The 24,997-nt window shown below is 41.7% G+C and overlaps 1 long non-coding RNA gene across 2 annotated transcripts; it reads right to left on the bottom strand.

Moving 5' to 3' along the window:
- Nucleotides 1–1,813: 1,813 nt before the first annotated feature.
- On the bottom strand, nucleotides 1,814–21,377 carry LOC125747983 (uncharacterized). Of its 2 annotated transcripts, none has more exons than XR_007399419.1 (3): nucleotides 21,096–21,377; nucleotides 3,361–3,479; nucleotides 1,814–1,897 (listed from the first exon to the last, which is right to left on the bottom strand). It is a non-coding gene; the product is annotated as an uncharacterized LOC125747983 (long non-coding RNA). The 2 variants fall into 2 exon arrangements; XR_007399420.1 differs by lacking the exon at nucleotides 21,096–21,377 and adding an exon at nucleotides 15,342–15,458.
- Nucleotides 21,378–24,997: the final 3,620 nt, after the last annotated feature.

Genomic DNA, 24,997 nt, shown 5'->3' with positions numbered 1-24,997 from the left:
TTCGGGTCTTTGGTCTCAGGGCAGCACTTCTGGAATTCGCTAGCCTTTGTTTTGGCTAGAGGGGCTACATGGGAATGTACAGAAGGCGCTCAGTGAATGGCTCACTGCTTCATGGGGTCACTCAGTACCACAAGTATCGCTTTTGTGTTGCTTGTACATCTGAGCAGTAACTTGCAATGATCAAAAGATCCAAAAAGCACTTTAGGGAATGAAATATCTGCACAGCGATTAACTTTATTTAGCCAATTATCTCATTCCATTTCTTAATCCTGCGAAGCTATAAAAATTAATTGTAGTATCTGTGTAGATGGGTGGAGTTATATGTAACCCTGATAACAAGAATAAAATTTTTTTAAATAGTCTTTTTTCGTGGCCAGCTGGCAATTCAATCTGTCCAGCTGAGTTAATTTTATGTCGAAATACACTGGTCCTCGGGAAAGGTTATTTCAAAATATGTGTGCTTACATAAAATTTGTTACATAAACTATTACTCTAGAACTTTTCTAAAGGAGTGTATATTTAAAAAATGTTGTAATTCTCCTTATTTTGTAGCCCCCACCCCCATCCCAATCTTTTTTTTAAATTTTATTTCTCGTACTTGTGGACATGTCTGGACAGGGGGTTAATTCACACCCCTGCCTGCAGTATAACAGCTGTTAGCTTGCTGAGTGCAGGGTTAAGATTCCCCCCACACACACACACACACCCCCTTCCATGCCGCTCCCACAGTTTGAAGTGACACATACACATATCATTTTTTCCCCCCATAATAACTGAAGGAATTTCTCACATTTCAACATCATGAAATTTAAATTCAGCCGGTACCTAACTGGCCGGCGCATGTGTCTCAAAACGTTTTGAACATCCGTGGATAAAGTTACCGCAGTTAAGTTTACCCCATTATAAAGATATTCAACTAAAAAATATATATATATATATATATATATATATATATATATATAAAAAATCCACGGAAATTTCACAGCATGAAGACTACAGCAAAGAGTTTCTCCTCTGGGAAGTCCAGGCCACCCAGCTACCAGTTATTTTCATTTAGTGCATTGACAGCTATCCCTAAAACTAGCATTGAGCGGTGGAGAGTCAGCATTGACATTATAAACCCAGTGGGCTCGTTAACTAAACAGTGAAGGTCCCAGAGAGAGTGATATGTATGCTACAGGGGTACATAGTGTAAGCCTATGCAGAAGCCTTCTGTTATAACAGCCATGATCCCCTTGAAGGGGACATATCACTGCCCTTCCAGGACGCAGAGGCTCCACAAACTTCTATCGCCAAAGGCAGTTTTTGTTTCAATAGAGAAATGAAGACCACTCAATTAAATACGGCCTACCTTGTTAATAAATACTCGTCAACTGCACCAACGTTTTTATGCCGGCTGACATTGCCGGAAAAATGCAGATGAACGTTCCTCATGCAGGTTTTCTCCAAGGTTTCTAATCATCTGCTTGAAATCAACATTGTGGAAGAGATTCCAGTGTAAAGTTAGTGACTCAAGAGTTAAGGAAAATTCTTAATAGTCTTTTCTAGATAAGAGAAATATGTCCCAATTTTCATGGGAATCTAGCTTCTTGTGATGATTGCTGTCATTAACTCTGATTAAAGCAGTGTCCAATTACAACTGCATTGTCACTGGAAGCACTGAAATATGCAGGTAGACATATAAACATTTCATTAATGTCATATGCAAAATGGTAAGGTAAATATGACAACAAGTGTGAGTTGTTCAGGGCTTTAACATGAATACATGGCACTGAATTCATCTGAGAAAATGTTTCTATTTATCTACCCATCCATTCCAATTGCTTATCCTGCTCAGGGTTGCAGAGAGTCCGGGAGCCTATTCCAGGGAGCATGGGGCACAAGGCTGGGATACACCCTGAAAGTTCAAAATAGTGAAAAGGATAAGGAGGCAGCTAAGAAATCTGTAAAAAAAATCCATCCATCTGTTTTTTTATAACCACTTGTCCTATTCAGGGCCCAGAGCCTATCCTGGAGGTGCAAGGCAGGGAACAACTCAGGATGGGGCGCCAACTCATCGCCGGGCACGCTCACACACCATTCATACCTATGGGCAGTTTGGTAACTCCTATCAAGCTCAGCATGTTTTTGGACTGTGGGGGGAAACCAGAGTACCTGGAGGAAACCCCACAGTGAAACAGGGATAACGTGCAAACTACACACACAGATCCACGGCAGAGACCACAACCCAGGACTCAGTGCTCATCACTGCACCACCATGCCTCCCCATCAGCAAAATATAAAAGAAAATCTATATTGATATATATGGAACTCCACGAATTTCAGAACAATGAAGGATTAGGTTTAGCAGCTGTGTGGTAAATAAGAATATCTGTCCCTATCTTTATATCACTTTCAGGGGAGAGGTGGACTTAAAACAGAATCTCTGCAGATTGTAGCTAGCAGACGCAACCTGCATCTCATTCGCTCACCGACTGCGATGGTGGCAAAAAAAAATAAGAGAAGAACATTAATTCTATAAAAAGCAACACATCACTAGCCTCTGCCAAAAACAACCTTTATTACACTGAGTTATGTGGACCCAGCACAATTGATTTGGATGCCTTTCCTTTTGCCAATGGCTGAAGTTAATATTGCATGTAGAGACTGTCGCATGTGCCAATATCTGTTGCGAAACTGTAATCAGTTTGAATTTTTTTTTGTTTGTTTTTTTCCCTTCTATTTTTGGTTGTGGACCACAGACATTCAATGCTAGGAAGAGCTGATGGAAAACCACACGATTCCTGTTCCTGCCACCAATAGCCAGAGACATTCTGGGTCGGTCTGCGCAGAAATAAGCATCCCTAAGGTTCTGATGGGCCAATCAGTGATTGGCTTATTAAGAAGGGGTTTCTAATTCGCTGCACCTCTCCACACTTCGACGTTCAGCTAATTAAAACACGGTAAACTAATTAAATACAAGCATGTGTCTGTTTTGTGTTCCTGCCCCATGGCCCAGCACAGCCGCTATCCAAGGCCATAAACATATATCTCATAACTTTGTGTTTATTTTTAGCTGCCTTGTACAGTTTCTGTGTAGCTATATGGCTTCACTTGGACTATATAGCTCTGTTTTGGTAATATGACTATAATATTAAACTATTTTCAAGCCACATAGTGTGCAACGGTTTGCTGTATCTTCAAACATTTAATAATTTACTTCAACAATACCCACCCAATGTATACCTTCTCCATTAACAAATAAGTCCCAATTTTCAATGGAAAAAAAACAGGACCTCACATACTAGTGACAAGAACTATGCCTGGAATGTTAGTTCTTTGGCTATTGTTAGTAACTAGCTAATTAGAAAGAATGCATACCTGGACAGACTTAAGTGGTCCTTAACAGTACTGCTGCTGACGCCAATGCTTCTGAGCTCTGGATTGCTCCATGTTTTTTTTTTTCCCTCCAGGATTAATAAAGTTTTCTAATTCTGAATCTGAAACACAGCAAATAGAGCAGAATACTCAGCTACCAGCAGTAGATGAAAAAGTTAACAGGCCTAATCTTGCAACAGTTAAAAACAAAAGGAAAGTAGTTACCCTACTACACTCTAAATATGCTGAAGAATAAAGTGTCTAGAGAATCAGAAATTCTCCCCTAGAAAATATTGCATTCTTACCTAATATACATGTATACCTTTGATAATGTTCCCAATTCAGTCTACTATCCCCCTTGCCTGCAGTTATAGATATACAGCGTTTGTGCTGAAAGGATATCATTCAGGTGGAATACATGAAACTATAAGGCTCACTTTTTTGATTCTGACATCCAAGCACATAGTACAAAGGCACTGTAATAACTTGGGAGTTACGTTCAGTTTGCATTTCTCACTGGACGGAGTAAAAAATGCGTAATGTAAAAACTGAAATATGTGACTTTGTTTGCTTCACATTGCTCACCCATCTCAGACTTGTGACCAACGTGTACAAACTCTGAAGGCATATGTAATCGTAAACTGACATAAGAGACATCCAGCTACATTTACACTGTGTTTACGCTTCATCAAAAGGCAGTGTGGTGGCTTAATGGTTCGAGAAGCACACTCGTAATTGAAAGATTATAGGTTCGAATCCCCGACCAGCAAGGCACCATTAAGGTACTCTAAGCAAGGTCCTGTCCCCAAGCACTGCCCCCCGGGCGCTGAATTAGCTGCTATGTAACTAAAGTCACATATGGGTTAAATGCAGAGAACACATTTCGTTGTTGTGCACTGTGTTCTGTGGTGTGTCAACAATGACAATTAATCACTAAATTCACAAACTCAAAAAAATTCCAAACCTATCCCAGGTGACATAAGGTGGAAGATAAGGGCACACTCTGGATGGCATGGCAGTCCACAGCGAGGCAGACACATTACGGGCAATTTATTGATACCATGTCTTGGAAACAAGTATGAAGACTAGAGCTGCGCGTACACAAAATTCATTTGTCAGCACGTTTTTGTGTGTCACACAACTCATGGCAACACTACCAGTTTGACTCTATTGGTTGATCAGAAGTTTTATTTGCTCTATTGAAAACCCAGATATACACACAATCATACTCTATGGACAAATTAGAGACACCCACATATCTTTCGGGATATAGAAGGAAATTGAGGCACGCAGAGAAAACTGCGGTGACACAGGGAGAGCATGCAAGCTCTACAGGCAGAGAGTGAAGATGGGGTTCAACCCCCCAGGAGCAGAGGTACACAGCACCAGTGTTTACCAGATACATCTCCCACATCTACTAAACATCTCCATTCCATGCATTCAGTTAACATTAAACTACATTTATTACATAATTTCATTATGCGTTGGTTTGAATACATCAGGTAAATGTGTGTGTGTGTATATATATATATATATGTGTGTATATATACATATATATATATATATGTATACACACACACACACACACACACATAGGTCTTTTTATGTGATTGAGCTTTGCTCAAAACATTATGAGAACAATTAGACAGAAGCAAAGTTGAAACAAAGGCTAAGTGCCTGAAAGTGACAGGATAAAGATTTTATAATAGCAGCAAAGGGCATTTTAAATGGTAAGAGACTGCATGTTAATAACATCACATAAATTAGTGGTTTGCCCTATGTGACAGCGACCAGAGCCTCTCAATCATTCTGATCCCAGACAGCCACTGCCAGCTAATGGGAAAAGATGACTCTAAACGTGGTGAACGGCCAGGCGCTCATTGCATCTTCTGATCACTGTTTTCATTAGCATTGTGCTGAACAATAAGCCCCACAGCCCATTCAGGTCATGCTGTTCACCTTTACCTGGGGTTCCCCTGGCAGGTCACATGGTAATTTGTACACATCACATATTCAGCTACCTAATGGGTGTTCCATGGACAGATGAGATCCTACAGTAGAGTGCACAGAGATGTCCCTGCCAGATTCCATGCATAGGACGTGCTTCTTCTTGTAGGAAGATAAACATCAGCTGTCTGCATTATGTCCTCCACAAGTCTGTCATACATTAGAATAACACATATTTGCTGAAATGTGAGGAATATACACCTACATACCAAATCTAAACCTAATGTTTCAACAATTGAATGTATGCCCATCCATCCATCCATCCATACATCCATCCATCCATCCATACATACATCCATCCATACATACATCCATCCATCCATCCATCACTGTGAGTTTATGGAAAAGGTCTTAATGTTTCATCCTTGTCAGGGTTAAGGGAGTCTAATGCGGAATTGATAAAAAGTAATTTCTTAGGTACAAGTTTGGCTAGGCCCAGGAAAATATGCAAACCCCCCACTCCTAATCAGACGTCACTCGCAGGGTGAAGCCTTGGATGACTGGGCAAGAGGAATGGACACAACTCATTGCTTTGCATTTTAAGAAAGCTTTTAGCGCCAGATTGTATTTGCATTTTGAATTAAATTTAACCATAAAATAGGGTATGGTTTAAAAAAAAAGGAACACTGCCCAGTTAAGTAAACTTTTGAGCACTCTCAGCGGAAGCATAATGATTTTTTTTTTCATATGCAAAATTTAACAGGGCAGTTCGGGGGAAAAATGTTTCCAGTGAAAGGCTCATCTGATTAATTAGGCAATGCCGCGCAAACAGACACGTGCATTAAAATGTAACAATTTTATGAAACATAATGCATTTTTAATCAAGAACTTCGCAAACTGGGCTGTGTCTCCAAGATGTCATGTTAGATTAACAAAAAAGTCTTCATTCTAGGAGGAATGTCGTCAGATGGCCTATCAGAGTCCATCAAATCTGTGACTGTGTTCTGCCCAGTCTGACACTGCTGGGCCCTGTTCACTGTGTATCCCTCACATCCGAGACTTTTACTTTGACTGCTCAGGCCTCAGTTTGGGTCAGATGGCATTTCAGAAATGAATTAATCATGAAAAAGTTGCTCGTAGATGGTGAGGGCACCCCCAAGAATTTGCAGATAAATCTGTTTCCCTGACGATCCTGGTGCAAAGGGATCCAAAGTGACAGCTTGCTGATTTAATGGCCGGATTCCTCGTGAGAGCACAAGCGCGTTAATCTCAGTGGATTAGCAAACCCCAAATGGGAGAAGCGTTCCCCAGCCACAGTGGATGTTCTGCACTCACCACGCAGAACTCTCTCTTCTCAAGTGTCTTTTGTGTAAAGTAATACTCTCGGCATCTGGGTTTTGCGTACTTCATTTAAAAGACACCAACTTATATTTCCATATCATACTCAGAAAAGACAAAAATAGCAGGCTATATTTTTGTTTTACACCATATATATATTTTTTGAAAAAAGAAAAAAACCTTCCCCCAGTATTTTTGATGATTCCTTTGTGACGTCACTTGATAACACTGCATTTCACATTTCCTTGGGATTACTTCCATATATTTTATCCTGCAGATGTTCATGCATATTCTGCATAATGTATTTTCATTAATGCTTTGGAAACCCCTGCTGAGTGCCACAGTCTGATTTTCCGCGTCTGGGTGTTTTCCGTGGCTGAGGGCTCGGCAGCTTAGGATGCTCTGCCTGTATCTGGCAGGTCACCGGTTCACACCCCAGGGTTGCCAGACTGTTTTCACCATTGAGGCCTTGAGCAGGGCCCCTAACCCCGCCGTCCTTCTGGGAGTGGCTGACCTGGCTTTCTCAAAATGTACATCATTCTTTATAAAAGCATCACTTGAATACATTGTTGTCTCTTACCTTCTCTTTCATTCATTAGACCATATGTGTGGCCTATATAATTATAAAAGCTTTTTTAATTATAAAAATTGCTCATTTGGTCAATATCCCTCTGATCTGTACAAGACCTATAAAAAGCATCAGTCCAGTACTGTGAGTTTGACTTGCCGTGTTTGTGAGCATAGTGCTTATGTTTGTCCCGGCGTGTCGGAACAAAACCACCCAGGCTTACCTCAGCCCGACACAAACAATAGCTAACAGATAAGCTCCTCATGCCATTAGCGCCCATTAGCATAATGCAGCCTATAATATTTCTCCTCCGGAGTAGAACCGAGTTATAAGAAAATCCCCATTCGTCATGTTACCCACGCAGCCAAATGTCCCTGAATGCCGGCCATTGTCACAGAAATGGAATTCGCCCCCGCCAGTTCCAACAAGTTTCGGCAAGGGCCCTTCCTGTATGCCTGTACCGTCTAGAGATTAAGGACGGCTCGCCTCATATTTTGACGCCGTCTCTCCGTCTAAGAGAGGGCGGGCCAGGTGATCATCATTCCATCACTATTTCTTCACCGGCCTTCTATATCTAGCGTTCCGTACTCTCAGGCTGGCATTGCTTTGGTCATTGGCCAGGGCTTCCTGTATTTTGCCCTGGAACGTCGTATCTGTGAGGTGTTCGCATATGCAGTGTTGTTGTGGTTTATTCCCTTTCCTCCCTCCTGAAACGGCAATTATACGTCTGTTCATCCCAAAGGTCTTTTGTTGTCTCCTTCCCACACTACTCCCATCCATCCCTGGGAGGGAAACGTTGCCAACAGCACTCTGTTAGCACTCGGTGCAGAAATCCCAGTGTCAGGAGGCTCTGCTCTCAAAACCCGGCCTCGCTTTCCCCCAGTACAGTAAATACTAATGATGGTAAGTTAAATACCAGTGTTATTCCTAGAGGAACAGCAACAAAGCTTTCTTGTAAAGTGATTCCACAGCTTCTCAAACAAATATGGCCGAATCAGCCTCGCAACAGGCGAGTGCCATTGGTCTGCTGGTATTCTCCACGGCGACAGATGAGGCGGTCTCCTCAGTGCACACAAAAAGGAGACGCCTCCCGGGAGAGGTCTGCCCGCTATCTTTTTAGGGCCTCTTTGAGGCCCTTTCATGTGGCCGTAAAGCCGCAGAGGCTAATCAATCCCTCTCTTGATGTGCGCACACCGAGCAGCAAGACGAGCGGATTAGGAATCAGCTGACTCCCTGCATTTTCTTCGCGCCGATCAAAAGCGGAGTGGCAGAGCGTGGACTAATTTGACGGGATGAGAAACCCTCACTCGGGTCTCTCTCGGTCTCTCTCTCCCTCGCTGGCTCTCAAAAAGAGACTTCGTAACAGACAGGCCATTCGCGGGCTACTATAAACACAATGTCAAATAACCCACAGCTTCCTTCTACCTCTGCCGCTTGAGTGTGTCCCCCTCCTTACCGCCATGTCCACTTACGCGACAACTTTATAACAGGTTTCATTTCTTTGTTTTCCCATTCATTTCAATATCTCCGATCAGGGATATTTACAGAAATACAGCACATGCCTTTTGTTTTGACCGTCTCCTTTCGGCGTGACCGAATTACGGGCAGGTTGTCGGACAACGGATTTAGCTATTGGCACTTTCCACAGCATTTTTCCGCAAAGCCTCCCTTTCACAGCGTAATATACACATACCCCCAAGGAGCCGGTGCATTGCAGAGACATCTCACTGACCATCTCTCGGCTCTCTGGACTCTTTCAACCAATTCTATAAATATGTTAAGAGAGATAACATTCAGCACAAGCCTCTTATAAATAAGGAGCTTGAAGCAGGATCACGGGATACTTTCTGGACATCAGTGTGCGAACAAAAATTCTCAGGGCATATATAAATTATATATATAGTTTCTTTTGGTTTAAACAGAGCATAGCATGTTGAACATCTCCCCTGAAGCACTCCCCGTCTGACCTCGGCACAGCTTCTGCAAGTGCAGAGTTTGGCTTTACATGTCGTTTTTAGCGTCTGAGGTCATCTGCCCAGCGTCACTCGCCGTTTTTTTACTGACATTTCTGAAACTCTAATCTTAGCATAGATGAAACTGTTCTACAATGTCCAAAAAATAATAAAGTGATTTCACCCTCTGATTTGTGTTCCATCTGGAAACTCAGGATAAATTTAGTAGCTGATTGCTTACAACTTTCTCTTGTACTAATAATCGGACCCTTTGGATCCTTCCACAACTGTTCTTCATTCAAGGCATTTTTTCACAGTAGTCCTTATTCCTTTTATTTGTGAATAAATAAATACATTTCTAAGATACCTGAACGTGGGAATTAACACCAAATTAGGGACAATGGCAGATAGAGTCTCCCATATTTTCCAGATTTGACCCACTATGGTAACTGACTCTCTTGACATTCAGGCGCATATAACAACCATGTTGAAAGATCATGTTGTCACCAGAAGAGAAGATCTTATGAACATGCAGTCTATCACTGTGCATGGACACCATCAGGGTGACAGCCGCTACCATTGCATAAGTCATCAAAGGCAACTTTTCACATTGACTTTGTGGTCACACTTCTTACGGGGGGGGGGGGGGGGGGGGCTCTCTTGGCTAGTCTTAGCTTCATCACGCTGCTCGTAAACTTTAGTTTGCCTCTTTTTTCACTTCATTTAATCAGATAAAGTCTGTTGAGAATAAGAACTGCTTCACTAGTGAAGTAACAGCCTGGAAGTGCGCGAACAGCATGCATTTTTATCCGTGGGAGGAATCTGGTGCACCTGGAGGAGAACCTACGCGAGCGCCGCGAGACGCCACACAGATGGAGATGGAGCGTTCCTGGAACAGTGAGGCGCCGGTGCGCATCACAGAGCCGGCACGACGTCCGCCTCAAGTGACCCGTGACCTGGTAAATCAGTCCACAGGCTTAGCATGAGCAGCCCAATTATAATAGCATAAATCTGTACACTTCGCGCTAGGCTACAATTAGCAAGATTAGCAAGGCATGCAGGAACGAGCTATCGGTGCCGTACATGCCGGAAAGTCGAATTCCACAAATACCATTTACTGTCAGCTTTTCATCATTCCTGATGCCCCAGTGCATTATTTAGTGCAACCATTATTTTCAACCTGATCGTCGTATCTCTAAGACAATAATAGCTATTGTTCTGTTGCTATTTATAATGCTGTACCTGGATATCAGTTTTGTGTGGAGTCAGTTTAAATGTCATCGATTTGCTACTTGTTATTATGCAATAGCTTTGCGTCACAGACACTTGCCCCCCTGACTCTACTTTTCCCGCCTTCGTTTATTTTTATACTCTCTTTCCGAAGGCCGGTCCGGAGACAGCTGCAGAGGAGCAGACACCTTGCCCAAATATGGGGGAAACGCTGGTCGATTAAAATTAGCCAGGAGTCACTAGAGGCACCAGGGGGGAAACGAACCATCTCCCTGCGCAGACCACACAGTGAGCGTCGAGCCCTTGGCTTCATTATCACCCGGTGTCGCCTCCCTCTCCACCGCACGCACCCGAGGGGCTGCCTGCCGCTAACACACGTCTTTTCCTGACTCCGTCACAAAACCACAGAGCACCTGAGGATTATCGATTGTCGTTTTAATTCAAATTGAGATCTTCTGGCTCTTATTGAGATGGATCAGTCTACAACTATGTATAAAAGTTATATATTTCCTTATGAGTGTATATCATACTGATATTTTCTGTATACACTGTGAGTCATCACTACATTTCTTTCCAATCTAAAATTAGCGACTGTTTTTTGCCATCTCTGACTCGAATGTCCTGTATATAAACAACACAAATAGGTTGAATATGTGGGATAATATTTTGAACTGATGAAGAGGGAATTTGGGGTCTATTAACTAATGGCTCCAAAAATCTTCTTAAATATTTATAAAAGTAATGATTATTGTTCACCTGACTGTTGTTGCCATGTTTCCTCATGCCATCACCAAGCCTCAGGATGTGCCTGTAATTCTTTGAGATGTTTATTTTCATTATATAACATTCAGTAAATTAAAATTTCTTTATTTGACTGACACTTTTGTCCATACAATGCAAAAGTGCTTGCTAAAGTTACATATTAAACGTCAACAAGTAACCATACAAAAAGAGCAACAGTTATATTAATGAAAGTAATTCATACTGTATTGACCCTGGCGGGGAAGTTCTCTTTATGCCCCCCCCTGCCCTCCGGTGAGGAGAGCAAGTTGGCTGTGAAGGACAGCCACCCCTAGCAGCACCCAGAGCACAGGGGGTTAAGGGCTTTGCTCAAGGACCTACCAAAGGTCTGTGACAGGGCTTGAACCAATGGCCTACTGTTTAGAAGCACAGAGGCTTAGCCCACTGCACCACACAGCAGAGAGCAGTCGGTGTATTAAACAATATACACCAGTACATGTGTGCCTCTTTAAGAGGCCAGGGAAGTCTTCTAAGTAAGAACCACATAAAGCATACTGGATTGGCATTTCTTTCCTAAAACATAAAGGGAAATGCAGCAAGGAAATAGCTCCTGTTCTCGTGGCAACAGCATAGCTAAAATAATTTTATCTGCGTTTCAGATCTGAGCGCAACTTTTCTGTGGTGCAAATGCATGCGCTGCATGCGAGGGTTCGTGAGTGACAGGCCAGCACTAGCATTTAAGTGAAGAAGGAAATGCTGTGCAATGGCCTTGTCCAATTATTGTTTTGGGGTTAATTATGGCCCTTGCTAGCCCCCCACCCATTAAACATCAGCTACGTGGGCCGCTGTGATAAAGGAAAAATAGATCTATCATTTTGTGCTGATGTTTTGACCACGGCAAATGGAAATCTGCTGCAAACCTAATGAGCTCTGCAGCGCCGTTAATAGTTCCTGTAATCTCAGCGCTTTCACAGACAAATGCACTTAACACTGCCGAATTGCGCCCCCAGGAAACGTGCTGTAGAGTTATTATTCAGCTGTGGGACTGGCCACCACATGACCCCCAAGCAACAAAAAAAAAAGAAATAGAAAAAGTGAGAGAAACTAAATCTGAGTAGTATTTTGGTTTTGTACCCTGGCAATCTGATATTCAGACATTCACAGACTTAAAATTAACATTCACGTATGCCTGTAACTAACAGACTATTCAGTTACTGGTCATGGGAATATGTCTGTTGCCGTCAATATGCTGTGGGAAACATCCTGTCATATAAAAAGAAAATTTATATAAAAAACATGGGCAGGGAGTCCTAAATACCACTATATTGATCAACAGTAATGTCTCCCAACCCGGTCCTTGGGCACCTCCAGACAGTCCACATTTTTGCTCCCACCCAGCTCCCTGCCAGACAGTCTACATTTTTGCTCCCACCCAGCTCCCTGCCAGACAGTCTACATTTTTGCTCCCACCCAGCTCCCTGCCAGACAGTCTACATTTTTGCTCCCACCCAGCTCCCTGCCAGACAGTCTACATTTTTGCTCCCACCCAGCTCCCTGCCAGACAGTCCACAATTTTGCTCCCTCCCAGCTCCTGGTATGGAGCTGGGAGGAAGCAAAAACGTGGACAGTCTGGAGGTCCCCGTGGACCGGATTGAGAAACACTGACCTACAGTATCTCCTCTCTGTCTTTCTGGTGGCTTTTTCATTTCAAATATACATCTTCCTTATTAGCCTGAAATGCCAATATCCACCTTAATGAGTGTGTGCATAACTTATTCATGCTTTACTTTATCATAGGCTGAAGTATAATCAATGATGTAGGAATAAAGATCTTCTCTGTATCTTTTCTGCCTTTCTCCATGCCCGGTGTTGACATACATTTTTCATCACTCCTCCATTCATTTTTCTCCAGACTAGATTTTACATGTGATGACAAACCCGCCGATCACAAGGTCGTAGTTTTTGATTTGCTTGTTAAGTGATGCAGGAATCTTCTTTAGACAGAGAAACCCGCCTTACATGTTTTTTTTTTTTTTTGTCTTTTTTACTAAATGTGAAAAAATGGCTTTTTAGTATTTTAATATCTAGAAGAGCATAGCACAGTTTCTTTAAGCTGTTTGGTGACTCTGACAGTTTCCTTGTGTACGAAGTATAAACTACTGACATACCAGAAAGATCCTCTGCGTCTGGGGATTAATCTACATGAATGGAAATTTACCTAAATGACATGCATGAAGTTAAAAAATATTTTTTTAAAAAAGAAAAGATGCCACGTCCGTCACTTTTGAACCGTTTCATTCCCCAGAATGCATTGCACTTTATCCGTGAAGCATTTACACAGAAAATCATATATTGAATCTAATCTTGGGCCTTTCGTGCTCGAGGTTCGATTTCAAGGCAGGCCCGAACCTTAAAGGGAACAGAGGAGAAACCCGCAATCAGGTCGGAGGTGAGCACCGGTATTTCTTACACTGGTTAACTGGGAGACTGGGTTTTGTCTCAAAACACACAGGATCGCGGGGTGAACACAAGGTCACTCATACCTGGCTTCACACAGGCAACAATTATGCTGCAGGTATGACTCTCTCACAGCTTCTGTCCTGCCGCTCAATCCTGCGTAATCATGCAACTGGAGAAGGTGTCATGTACTAGGGCTTGAGAGGAAGCACGTCCAGAGGGCAGCAGAGTGTTTTTAGCTAAACATTTAATTACTTCTCTGTGCCGTCACTGCCCATGCTCTCCGACTTCTCCTGCAGTCAGTCATAATGGGTGCCGGTGGAAAAATAAACGACGCTATAAACCAGCGGGGGTGATACCTTTATTTCAGGCAAAGCTCCGCGTTAATATCATCACGTATTAAATGACAGCCCATGTGATTGTGTGCTTTCTCTACCCACCTGCGTCAGTGTCGCCGTTAACACTAAGTCATCCGACCCCATCTACCTTAGTGGCGTACGTCCCCTCAAACAGACAGGTGGTCAAGGGTGTTTTAATTATTATTCAAGGCAGGAGGTATTTAACAGCTACTCCGTTTCCTTCCATTGCATCAACTCCACAACAGCCATCTCCTTAACCCAAAGCAATTACATCCTCCAAGTACTGAAGTTAGGACATTTTGTTACAAGGGCAAAGACTGTTACAGCAATACTGGGGCACAGCACTAATAAGACCAATATATTCATAACACTGTTATCAATATTTTAAGGTTTTTTTTCAACCGAGAGAAAAAAATTACAAATAAAACATATAAATAAAACCACTAGAAGTAGGAAAGGAAAACATCAGAACTTCAATATTAATAATCAAAACTCTTTTTTAGGGTGAAATATAATGAGGTCTGTGTGCTGAAAGTGTGTGTAAAAATAACTCTTCTGTCTTAGTCGTAATATAAGAAACAATATATAAAACTGACTTTGAAATGCAATACTTGTGAGTCAGCAGAAAGCATTGAGGGCAGAAGAGAGTGAGGTTTGTTTGTTCAGTAGTTTTATTCTTATTTCCAGGGCTTTAACCAGCCATGCCAAACCAAAGTATAATTACGGCAATGAAGGGCAGAGCGGTCATGGATGTGACACCCAAGTGCTTTCTGGGTAAACGGATATCCCAGTTGAGGAAGTGCCAAGAAAATGTCAGAGTGGAAAGGATGGAGAGGAAATAAATTAATTCAGCAAAATGTTCTGCCGGTTAATGTCATGTGTAAGCTGTGTGCAAGTCTTTTTGAATAAACGAGTCACGCGGGACTATCTTCCCGTTCACACCGCACAGCCTCCCTTTTGAGGTGATCTCATTAAGCGTTATCATATTTACAGATCGTCAGGCATGTCCTGATTAGAGATTCCTGAGCTGATGAAAACATGTAGCTCTGACCAAAATATCAGATGCTGATACGTAGGTGCAAAAACAGTTAAGCTCATCGCAAAGGAAAGTGGAGATCTTGAATGAGATTAGGGAAAGTTGTTAGTTGACAGCCAATTTGTGAATCTGCATAATATTTGTTATGAACATGTGATATGGACTGTTAAACTGCCACGATAAACACATATTTATATATTTTTAAATCTTGTCTGGTTATTCTTAATTTTAATTTTTGTAAACTAAAGGCAAATTTTCAGCCTAACACATTTTTGCTGCACCTAGGACATCATGGAGGAAAGTTTATACCCATTTTGCAGTTGAAATTTTAGAAGATAGAACTTTTTTTTCTTTACCTTTTTCCCCCGCAGTCCTGCTGGGCAGCTGCATGTCTTTGGTGCAAAGCCAAGGTCTGGGGGCAGTGATCTGTCTTATCTGTGAGACACATGCTTTGGCCGACTGAGTCGTGAATCCTTCTCAGGGCCAGGCTTTAGTCTGGCTCCTGTAAAAGTCAGTGGCTTTGCCCCACACAAGTTGGTGCCCTGCGTCTTGGGGGGGGGGGGGAGCACAGAGCAGTGACGAGCAGGGCTAGGTGACAGTGTCAGGAATGTTTTAATCGATAAGCCTCCCTGACTCTAAACCAACCTACACGGAGATCAATAATGACTAAAAAAGTGAAGGTGGTGTAGTTGGAATGAAAATTAAACGCGATGACGCTACGTCTGTTGGGTGGTGCAGTGCTGCAGTGCTGCTGTTTTTAGCACTATTGCCTCGCGCCTTCGGGTCAAAGAACTCCGCCAAGGTTCTGTGTGTCTTGTACATCTTACATGTTTGCTCTGTGTTGTTGTCAGGTTTCCTCTAGCTTCCCCCACAGTCCAAAAACGTACCAAGGTGAGCTGGAGTTGTCATATTGCCCATAGGTGTGAATGGTGTGTGTCCTCCGTCTGCGACGGGTTGGTGGGTTATTCCCTGTCCTGTCTCTACACTCTGGACCAACCCTCCCCCAACCCTGAAAGGTGCAAAAAATAGACAGATGCTTTATTTGTACAGCTACATTGGAATGTTTATTTTTGCATATGCTCTCTTGCTCTCCTATGACACTCTCTCTCACACACACACACACACACACATACAGGTGAGGGCAAAGCCTGAGATCTGAATGCAGGGTCAGGCCATTTGTACAATACCCCAAGGGTATTTCTCGTGTTATGCTGCTGCCCCAAAAGTCCCATGGGAATGATCAGCTAAATAATTTTCATTTTAATTAGAAATTATTATAATTAAATGAAATATGAACATTTGTATTGTATAATACTGTGATAGCATGGATACAGTCATTTCTTTTCATCTGTGCTGAACAGAAGAATAATGTAAAGGTCAGAAACTGAAATAGTGAAATAATTCTATCAGATTTTACCCTTTTAATCATTTTTGGTTAGATTTTCCTCCATTTTCGGCTCATAATTATTCCTGCTAACCGCGTTTACTGTGTATGTACAGTGCATGTCACAGAAATATATTTACGTCTGACATTATCGATTGCTTTCTGGTATCTGTCCTTCGCTTGCACGTTGGAAAGTTTACGTATTTATTTCTCAAAATCTGAGTTGCAAACCCTTGTTTTATGGTGACTTGTCAAATCACGCTTGGTCAGCTCAAAGCTGACGTGCTTCTACCCATATTCTTTTTTTAATTTCTTTTACTTTTTACTATGGATACAAAAGGGCAGGGCTTTCCAGCTGAGTCCACATGTCTTTGTCAAGCACTCAATTTGACTTGGCGACAAAAGAAATATTTAATTGTATACCTGATCCACTGCGAGCCATTATAAGATTATATAAAATAGATGTCAGCCCCCCCCCCCCACCCCGGTGTAGGTTTGGGGCCCTCTAGCCTTACAACCTCAGATTGACAGAGGACCAATCACAGCAAAGCTATTTCAACCACTCCCCGTACAGCCAACTGGGACCCCTGTTCCATCACTGCAGGGTGATTGCGTGACACTAAAAACAGGCCAGGCAGTTCTTTAATTACTTCATTAATTTTAATCAGATCCAATTAATTACTTTTTTTTTTTTAGAAGCTGGTGGAAGTCCGGCGCCACCATGATCACGGCAGAAGGAGACTCTGCATGGCAGGAAAAAAAAAATCATCTCTTAGAAAAAAATCAATTATTCTTGTGAGTCAAACAAAGACATTTGGTAGTCTGTAATTATTCACCACTTGTTCAGGCCAATTCAGGGTTCTGCCAGAGTCCCAATGGCTCCCTCAACCATCCAGTGTGTGTTTAACCCGGCAAACCTGTGTGCTGTACATTGCTCTGCTCACGCATGGCCAACAATAAATGAAACAAATATAATTGATTTGTCTCCATTGTAGGCAATGTCACCCTTTGGCGATTTTCTAGTTTATGCAAACATATTGTGTCGAAACAAAACTTCCCATAGGTACAGTAAGTGCTCTAACTCTCATGCAGACATATAGATCCTTGATGAACCAACACGTCTGACATTATTTTTGTGTGCTTCATACTGGGCTCCTTCAATGCAATTCATCATGATAGGCTTATAAACCATACTTTCCTAAATGAGCTTTGTTTAGGTAAACCATGATAATTTTATTAGACGTTGCACATTTGGGCGTAAATAAACAGCTGTTTAATCATCAGCACAATAGGAAGTTTGTTTCTAAAATCCGCTCATGCCTATAATCCTTTATTTCACTCAAATGCAACATTTAACCTTTTTACAATCCTGTAAACAGCTTTTTTCCATTAGCTGAACATTTCCAGTAATTGCTCCTATGTAAAATTAAATTTAAGCAAACAATAAGGAGTGACAAAAACCATTGTTGCTGAATTTTTGACTGATGAAGACATGGGAAAACGGGAGAAGTGATTTACCCAGAATTCATTGCAGCATTGGATACTAATTCCTTATGAGTAATTTTTCAACTGAACCTTTATTTTGAAGCCAGGGCACAAGTTTAGATATAAATGGCAGGGACATGTCCCCACTGATATTGTGAGAGTACCATGCATGTCCGGGGGGTTGGGGGTACCAACGTTGAAACCAAACTCCTGGTCCTTGTTTTGGAGAATGTTTCAGACCAGAACTCTCTTGTTTGTTCATTCTTGCAAGTATTATTTATTTATATTAATTTAGTTTCTAAAGCAATTCCCCTCAAAAAAAACTTTTTATACTACTTCTAATTAGTTTCCTTATCTTTACGACACAGGGAAAGTCAGTATTCTGAATTAGCTTTCTTTGCCTGTTTTATGTTGATGATCTGGAACGTACCCTATCCCACATATAAATGTGAACATGCTGAATTTGCTAACAAAGCACCGTAAATACGCTCTGCGTGTGAAAATGGAAACCGCAGACATAATCAGCGTGCATGTGGCTACTCTGCTATTTTAACAACAGCTTCTCCAAAGCATCCCTTATGTAGAAACTCCATAGTGGAATTAGAGGTGCAAAGATCAGGGAAGCTACATTTGTTTCTTTTGTTTTGTATGTGCATGTTAATAGCTGATATATCCCTTTAATTGTGTGGTAGGCAATTCATCTTCCAAAACTGTATATCCACTGCATGGTTGCAGCAAACCGAGTCTCCATGAAACATTGAGCGTGAGGCACTGGGCACCTTTAGTGAGGCTTTACATTTATGTGTTTAATGGATGCTTGGCTCTAAGGTGAGATAGGAGCTAGGCAGATGGTACACAGTATATCACAGCGTATATGCACTTACACGCTACGGGAAATTTAGACGTCCCATTTCACATACTCTTGTGCTTTCGGAAAAGAAACTGGAATCCGTGAATGAAAACCAGTGCAAATAATGGATGAGCATGCAAACTCCACGCAGGGATGGAATGCAGAAGCAGGCAGGGAGCGCTGACCAATGCGCCAGCGAGACTGTGTTAGTTACGACTGACTGATATGTTCAGATGATGCTGCTGTACTCTGTATTGCGGGAATAGGTTTCATTGCCATAAAAAACGAAGACGTACATGGGGACACTGTAATATGCTGGCTGTGTAGGCTGCAGTGCCAGTTAGATCAGCAGCTACTGAAGGCCCATTGAAATGAATATAGCCAAACTGTGGCTTCTGCAGAATTCTCCAGGCACTTATTGTGCAATCCGGTGTTTAGAAGGAAGAAAAAAAAAAAGCATACCAGTACGTCCTTCGCCACAAACATCTGGAGATGCCATTGAGTGCGCCAATTAAATAACGCAAAATGTAGTATCTGTATAATCCACTGGGAATGGAATTAATTTCTTAGTGGTTGAAGAAGTAGAAATGAATACCGAAGCATTCTTGAGTGGGTGAAAAACATCTGTAGCTGCTGTGAATGTACATGGTATTTTAATTCAATTACTGCCTGAAATCTAGGATGCAGGATGCAGTATGCTGGGTCCTTCAGCTGCTGGCTGGTACGCGCATGTGGCTCTGGGGGTTCGACTGCTGGGTCTGTGACCGGAAGGTTGTTGTCTTTTTTTTTTCCTATTATAAATGTTTTGAAATTGATTTTATTTAGAAGTTTACCTGCTGCAACTCAATTTACAGTTAACATTTTATTTGTGACACCGTGCAGTTATGATGAGTAATCTCTTTTTTTTCCCCCAGTGCTATATTCCCTCAATATTAATATATTTTAGGTGAGTTTTAATAGCTTACTAACCTATCTTAAGTTACCACTGAAACTTTTACATGCACTTAATTCAAAAATGCACTTTCAAAAATGCACTTGCATAGCCACAGTATGCATCTCAACACTCCATCCGACATCTGAAGGCAAAAGCGACCCACAGAAAACTTCAGGTAGCTAAATAAAATTTTCTGGGGTCAAGACCTTCATGTTTGATCTCGCAAATTACTGGCTGCATGCATGCATTCTTTCTGCTCCTTAAGGAGAAACAAGCATCTGTTTTTTTTTTTTTTTTAACCACACTGTGACTTCATCTTTTCGACACTCCCATTTGTCATTTGTGTGCAGAGTGTTACGACCTGTAAAATATTTGGACCTTGTGAATTATTCTTTGAAGGCCTTTTTGCACCCTATCAACATGGTAGAAAGGAAATGTTATTTTTCCCATAAAATCCAGAGGTCATAGTGCCAAGATTTAGAACGTGAGAAATATCAACGAACAGAAACACAAAATCGTGAAAAATGGGTGTTACGCAATATAAACATGAGCACAACATCAGTTCCACTATTACAAGCGTCTAATTTGGAGTTAGTTCTGGACTACTGCTCCTTCCCTTATTTAATTAAAAAAATAATTTACAGCACCCATCCACAATTGCATTAGAAAAAATATGTACTCAATTGAACCAAAATACTCCAAGACTGCTGTGGTCTTCAATCATAGCTCAATCTTCTGTCTACGACCTCAGAATCCATATAGGTATTCGACACAATCAAATTGTACTTCCACCTGAAAATATATCAATTTATGAAACTGTGGCACTCATGACAATTGAACGGCAGTCATATGTAATGATTATTTCAGAGAACATGCAACATTTTCCGCAACTGCAGCATCTCAGTGGTTTGAAGAAACAGGATGCTACCTCTTATGTAGAAATTGCAACATGAATATAATACATAAATGACTCATTGCAACCCAAAAAAACAGAAGCCCGAAAAAGACAAATTACTGAACACGCAGTGAGAACAATCACCTTGTCAACCTTGACCACTTCTATTTCAGGCTTAATATATGATTACCTTGTGTTTTGGATTTAACGTTAAGCTTTGCAGCCAAGTAAGAGCCCGAAAAACAGCCAGACCATTAAAAATGGATTGTTTTATATATAAGAAGAGTGAAGTACTTTCATCTACTTCCCACTAAGCATCCTCTCAGAATGAATGAATCAGCATGGTTGGACTTTGACAGAATCTCTTGAGCTCCTTGGTGTCATTTCAGGACCTGAAAGCCCATAAATATGTGGAAATTCATGATACAACAGGGAATGTATGCAGGCATGAATACCACTGACTATAATACAATTGATCCAACTAAACAAAAAATATTACAATAATACATTGATATCAATTAAAAAGAAAAACATATATGAAAAGTCTATAGAGGGATATTACCTTGAGATCTTGAAATCACTTAGCCAACCAGAATCACCACGTGGTACAGGAGTACTGTACATATTTATTTTCTTTTTGTTGACCTCAGTCTTCACTAAAATTGTACTGGATTCTCCAAGGCCCCATCAGCCAGTATGCTGTTGAATGGTGCGATTGTCTGAGATATAGCTGAGAGAGATGCTTTCACGAGGCTGGCAGTTTTTGTGTGCTGTCAGACCATGGCACAAAGGGATTTTTATTCCACACAAACGTGCATTTTATTTGAAATGTTTCTTGATTTACATAAATGAATGGAGATGGTGAATATTCTCTCAGCAGTGCCAGCAGTCAATGCCTGACAATGACTTTTTTTTCCCCGTCTCCATACGAAGTAGCACTAGTTGTGTCATTAAAGCTTTGGCTGCCTGTGATTGGTTAGGGAATCACAGATAAACGCTAAGAACCAATACCAGTTTCGTAACACAGGCCCACATCAGAGACGCTCAAAGAGTTAAGTTAAAAACACTTTGCCAAGGTTAAGCAATAGTTCTTTTCACAGATTCCCTTCACAGAGTTTTAGGGCGCAAAATGTAAATACATTCCACAGTTCATAAGTACGTTGATAAGATAAACATTGGTCAACAGAATGCATTTGTTTCTGAGGGGAATAGATATGAGGAGATTGAGAAATAAATCAGAGAAAAGCCCATCGCTTTCTTACTAACCCTGGTCAAGCTGTGGATAAGCTTCATATAGCTGGAATTTATCCTTGACAGTACAGCATTTACTCCCTCAGTTAGATTTGATTATGTCTATAGCCGTGAAAGGGAATGGATCCATGTGTTGATGTGATCCAGCGAGCCGACACTGTTGGCCAAGTCAGTGCACTCCCAATCCCCCGCCTCCAAAAAGGGCCCCCGATCACTCACCCTTGATCAATGAGAATTTTTTATTTGTTTGCTTGTTTGTTCTTTGGGATTCTCTTTTTGATTTCCTGGAAGAATTACAATGAGTCATTGGAAAACACTTGGTTATGAATTTCATTGCTAAAATTAGACTAACACGTTTTTGTTCTAATTAAACTTAGGTACAATTTACGAAAAAAAAAAAATCACACATAATGATTGAACATAAATATTTGCTTTTGAATCCATCTATATTTCACTTATTTAAGTGGAAAACGTGACATGCAGGGTTGTGTGTGTGAAACCCTTAAACCTGGAGGTGTGAGAGCTACTTGCCAAGTCATTCTGCCATACTGCTGTAATACATAATTATGCACTACTAAATTAGCTGTTTATATTTATTGAGAACATCTTGTCATTGTTCTCAAATGCTAAATGACTAAGGCATAATCAGCGATGTATATCACCTTCATAAACAAATTAAAGGCATGCATTAAAATAGCAAACTTTTATCAGAAAAACCTACCCCGACTTATTTCCTCTGTGTTGAATCATAAGCTACAAGCAAATGTTTAATGCAGTCAGTTCATCCTGAGCAAAGGGCTCAGGCAAAGTGACGGGTGAAGGGTTCTCTACTGCTCTGATAAATTCAAGAAGGCCTCTGATCTCCTGCAGTTAAAAGTTAGTGCTGACTTAATGAGGTGTAGGGGGCCCTCCCGGATATTTAAGGGTTGCCGCGTCCCACTGAAGCCTCGGCTCTGTATCACCAAAGGTTCCTGCGGTTGAAATTCCAGAAAATGAAAGAGAAACAGAGAAGCGATGTCAAGCACCTGCCTCCCGCCTCCCACATTCTCCACCTGATCTGACCATCGCTCTTCCAAGCGACGGCTTCATCAGAATTCTCCCCGTTTCTTTAGCCCGCTGGGCTGGGATTGGACAAGGTTCATTACACCTCTTTGATGTATTTCTTTTTTCAATTTTACAGCCCTCTACCTTTTCCCTAGCCGGGATCAACTCTGAGCAAAGATAAAGACCAACACTTCACACAGCCTCTACAGGGCTGAGGCTCCCCATGGGTCTCTGCCCCCCCTTTCCGCTAAAACCGATAGCGCCGCGTTATGACAGGTGAGTTCTAAGACCTCTCTGTTACCCTGTGCTACATTGATTCATACCTGTGCCGCTATGCAAACATGTGCGAGTCGAAGACTCGGACCTAATATTGACGGGGATGTAAAAAGTTCATGTGAGTCGCTAAATTCCAGCGTACAGGCGGCATTATTTTAAAATGCATATCTGATCATTCTGAAACGCACTTTGAAAATCCACGTCGGCGCCCAAGAAGAATCGTTCTATTCCAAAGTGCCGGCAGAGCCTTTTATGCGCAGCGAGGTTGCAATCACGTTAGGCGCGGAGAAACCGCTTATGTGAGTGGACTGCCTTGTGCTTTTACTGCTTGTTCCTGTGCCTGAACAAGGAAGACAAGCTGTAGCCAGAAGCCGCAGAATCAGTTGCCCTGGCAACTTCTAATTGCTTTGTCCTGTCATAATGTTCTTTTTTTTAGGCCCAATATCCTCACATGCCCTCATTACTGCATCTATAAACCTTCATCTAACCTGAGTCCCCTTCAGTCAATCAACACTTTGTATTATTGGAAAACAAGGCTGTTTTTTTCTAAAATTACATTTTTTCCAGTTGAAAAAAATTAACATTTAACACTGATCCAGTGTGTCCAGACTGCGTCAGACTCTCATTGGAATAATGTGTTATTGTTTTGGGACGTGGCTTGGCCCTGACAGTAGGTGTTTCAGGCCACTGTTTGCATTCCTGTCTATCTTTCCCAATGATATGTGTACCATTGCTTGTCTCACAATGTTACAAAAGTGCTATGTAGGACTTGTCAGGGTCAGTGACCGTCCGTCCCTGTTCTTTATGTCACTTCCACGCTTGGCCAGCAGGTGTTGCTGGCCATCCTGTTCCTTCCTGTCTTTGTACTAGACCCTTGTGTGTTTCCCCAGCTGCCTGGACCACAAGATAGCTCAATGGGCTGAAACCCTGCAGTCATCGGTATGAGGTCAGCCTCACCTGTTTTGTTTACTGGTTTTTGGTTTTTCCTGGCATTTATTAGTCCTTTGCTTCCCTGCTTTGGTTTATCCTCAGTTTGATAATGTTTATCCCAGTGTTTTCTCTTTTATGTCCCTAAAACCCTTTTGTCTCGGAGCTGCCGACGGATCGTCACCTTTTTCCCGCCTGTGCCAGGCCACTGTAACAGGACTATGATAACTATGCAGAGATTGAGTTAGATTGAAACTAATTCCAGTGAAGTGTACTTAAAATATATAGGATATACAAAGCAAAAAGGCTCCCAGTGTTTGGTGTTCTAAGCAGAATAAAACAAGTCTGGGATAGTTTATTTCTTATTTCTTGTTTCAAGAAGAGACTAGATATGGCAGCAAAATATAGCTGTCTTGATCAGTTGTGGCACAGGACAGTCGAGGCAACAGCAGGAGCATAATACTTCATGTGGACAAGTCAATGGATTAAACATTAATTCAACCTTGGACCTGTGCTGTGTTCCATGCCAGAAAAATGGCCGACGACCTCAGAACCTGACAAATCAGAGGCAAAGGAGTGACAACTCTGGTATTTCTCTCAGTGGACATCTGAATGCCACATTGCATTCTGAATGAGGCTAAAGCGGACAGAAAACAATCATCGAGCACTATTGTAAGGAAATGGCACAGGAAAATCAATAAAAAGACAAGGCTTTGCGTTTTGATGTTTCGGGTTTTGGAAAAGAACACAGGCCTGCCAAAGCATATCACTTTTTGCATCATAATAAAAACATTTGGTGTAGTGAAAGAAGAGCAGAAAAATGCCGCTCACGTCGGATTCAGACTGGGGAAACAGGCATTCCCGCCTTCACAGAGGAGCGACTTCACGGCCGCTGAATGAAATGTCTGCCAGCTGTTCCTTCTCCTCAAGAGTGGCGAGATTTACGGCCCCCCTAAATTTTGGTAA

Source organism: Brienomyrus brachyistius, chromosome 8 (genome assembly GCF_023856365.1).
Source record: "Brienomyrus brachyistius isolate T26 chromosome 8, BBRACH_0.4, whole genome shotgun sequence".
Taxonomy (NCBI): domain Eukaryota; kingdom Metazoa; phylum Chordata; class Actinopteri; order Osteoglossiformes; family Mormyridae; genus Brienomyrus; species Brienomyrus brachyistius.
This window is presented reverse-complemented; position numbering and strand designations above follow the sequence as displayed.